Source organism: Limulus polyphemus, unplaced genomic scaffold (genome assembly GCF_000517525.1).
Source record: "Limulus polyphemus unplaced genomic scaffold, Limulus_polyphemus-2.1.2 Scaffold1717, whole genome shotgun sequence".
NCBI classification, from domain to species: Eukaryota; Metazoa; Arthropoda; class Merostomata; order Xiphosura; family Limulidae; genus Limulus; species Limulus polyphemus.
In genome coordinates, this window is record NW_013667327.1 from 49,865 (window position 1) to 53,390 (window position 3,526).

Sequence of the window (3,526 nt, forward strand, 5' to 3'; positions counted from 1 at the left end):
CTAAAAAAGTTTGAATGGACAGTTTCTTGCCAGCATGCTTTCAAGACATTGAAGAAAAATTGGCCTCAGCTTCACTTTTAGAGCTTCCAGATCCCTCACTGCCGTACATACTGGATTGTGATGCTAGTAATGTCGGAATTGGCGGGGTGTTGTCTCAGAAAGTGGGCGAAAACGAACATGTAGTGGCCTACTTCAGTAGGGTTTTGAGTAGACCAGAGAAAAACTACTGTGTAACATGGAGGGAAATCCTTGCTATAGTAAAGAGTCTGACATATTTCCATCCTTACCTCTATGGTGCAATGTTTACCATCAGGACAGACCATGCTGCCTTACGCTGGTCAAGATCATTAAAGGACCTAGAGGGACAACTTGCACGTTGGATCGGAAAGATAGACCAGTATAATTATGATATTGAATACAGAGAAGGAAAATCTCATGGAAATGCCGATGGACTGAGCCGAAGACCCTGCAAACAATGACTGCAGACATTGCTGCCAAAGAGAGGTTGAGCTAACCAGGTGTCATCAAGCTGAATTCAAAGTGACTGAAGGAGTTGATGATGGTGAAATGGAACCAGGTATAGATATTAAATCGGAGCAGGAGAAAGACCAAGATTTGAAGCCAATAATCGATTTTCTAAAAGCAAGTGTTCTGTGCCCTGCTTGGGAGAAGGTGTCTAGCTTAAGCCCTGTGACAAAGAACTATTGGACACAATGAGACCAGTTGAAGCTTGAAGATGGTATTCTTCTCCAGAGAAGGGAAACTGCAGATGGGAAGTGACGACCTGGCAAACGGTTATACCGAGAAAGTTACGGGAAGTTGTGCTGCGTCAATCCCATGATACTTTAACACGAGGACATCTCGGAGTTAAGAAGACATTGAGTCACCTACGACAGAGATTTTACTGGATAGGTATGAGACAAGATGTGGAAGTATGGTGCAGAACATGCAGTACTTATTGTGCTAAAAGGGGACCTAAGCATAAGGGACGTGCTCCAATGAAGTTATATCAAGCTGGTGCACCAATGGAAAAGAGTAGCCATTGAAATTGCTGGTCCTCTGTCCCAAACTCGTGCTGGAAATAAGTACATATGTGTGGTGATGGATTGTTTCTCCAAGTGGCCTGAGGCATATGCAATACCAAATCAGGAAGCTACAACTGTAGCTTCGACTATTAGTGATTTCTTCTTCAGATTTGGTATGCCATATGAACTGCATTCAGATCAAGGCCGTAACTTCGAATCAGCTGTGTTCCAAGAATGCTGCAAGTTGTTTGGTATCCGAAAGACCTAGACAACGCCACTTCACCCATAGTCTGATGTGATGGTAGAAAAGTACAATTGGACACTGGGACAGGAATTGACAAAATTTTGTAATAGCCACCAAGATGACTGGGATGTCTTACTCCCTCCACTGTTGATGGCCTATAGGACAGCAGAGCATGAAGCCACTGGATACACTCCAGCAAAGTTGATGTTTGGTCGGGAACTTCGGTTGCCAGTGGATCTGTTAACAGGATGCCCACATTATGAATAGTTGCCTGAAAATGTGTCAGAGTTTGTGAAAGTGTTATCGGAAAGGATGGATGATATTCACCATCAAGTGCGTTCAAACTTGAAAACGTCTGCTGATTCGATGAAGTTATTTTATGATAAGAGATCTACTGAAGTCAGATTTGTACCAGGAGACAAGGTGTGGTTGTATAATCCCAGGAAGACCAAAGGGAAGTCTCATATGACATAGGGGATCGTCTCTCAGACCTGACTGTCCGGATAAAATGTGGTCGGCGAGGTAAGCCAAAGGGGGGGCATGCCAACAGGCTTTGGCATTATCACGGTCCAGGACATTTCAGTTGAAATAAAGTGAACAACGGAACAAATGACGCTGCTGAAGACGTGTCACCTGAAAAAGCCACTGTCGAAGAAGAAACTCGACTCGGTTTTGAGAAGGGAAACGGTGAAGCCCTTGATGAAGTCACTACCACTGATGTGACTGATACCAGTGATAGGACGTTTCCTGATGAAGCAGATGAACCCCACATGAAGCAGAAGCCAACGAGACGGAGACCAGTACGGAAGAAGATACGTCCCGTAAAATTAAAAGACTTTGTTGAATTATGTTGGGTTGTAAATTCTGTACATTTAATTAAGTTATTGTTAATTGTTTATTGGTTTAATGTAAGTGGCTATTGTTTGGGACGAACACTACTAAGGAAGGGGCAGTGTTACGACAACGGGGTCACGTGACGCTAGTAACACGTCATATTCTCGAAGGTTCTTGAAGCGTCGAGTGTTTAATAGATGTACGGTATTCTTGTATATAAGACCGGTAAGAAGTGACGGCAATAATGTAATTGAACTGCAGACAGAGAGAAACTGACGATTGAGTCGAGCACGTGAGTCGTTCGTTGTGAATTATAGCATTTGTTATAGCGTGTCTGTGGAAGTTAAGTGTATTGCAAAGTTGTATTCAGAAAGAATAAACCAGTTTTATTTAAGAAAGGACTTGTGTTGCTAACGTTTCATCGGAAAGAAATTATACGGGAAATTAACTAACGACCAGAGACGTAACACTATTAATATCGTTGGATTTAGAACAGAATACGTTACGTATCTAAAATATTTATTCATATTTGTATTGGTAAGTATTTATCCATTTTATTATATCAATACACACATACAAAATGTCTGAACATATATTTCAACCTTTATAAGCGTGTATAGAGACTTAGTCAAAGTACAACATATCAAAATCATAAAAATGCCATTAACGTCTCTACACTAAAGGCCAACTTTTGTATTTGTTCATTTTGGTTTTTCTTAAAAAAAGGAAGAAATTTCTTCGAAATTTTACTGCACTTACTATCTGAGAACGCCTTAAAGAAATTATCAGTGGTTGATAGACATAAATAATAAGTATTCTTTCATGAAAACTAACATAATAAACGAGCATCAATCGAGACTCTCAAACTGAGAACAGTAAAATTCACAAACTAGTCACCACAGCCACTAAAGTAAAAGAGAAAAACGTCTTCCAGGATTCGAGAGACTACGTTCGAAATATTCTTTATGTTCGCGGAATGATTACAAGAAGCTTAGCTGAACATTTTGCTCATGTTGCAAACGATAATTCATAGAAAAATTACTGCCGTGAAACGCATTAAAATACATTGCCAATGAAATGGCACAAGTAAAGAAACGCGTTATTCCGTAAAAAACATTACATTATCTCCATCTTTGTAGAGAATTGTGTAAATACTGCCAGATCGACTCTCTTTACAAGAGATGATGAAGGTAATGCATGGGTTGAAAAGGCTACGAATAAAACTTACAGCAACCAGTTTCCTCGGGATTTTGTTCAAAGAAAGGAAACAAAGCTTAGCTTAACGAAGCTCAAAGTTAACTAGACCATAAAAAGTTACGCGCGTTTATGAAAAACAGTAATTTTCCTTATTGTGAATAGCAGGCTCCTAAAAATTACAAAAGCTGTAATAAACTTTTGGTCACATTTTTTAAATCAGAAGAAC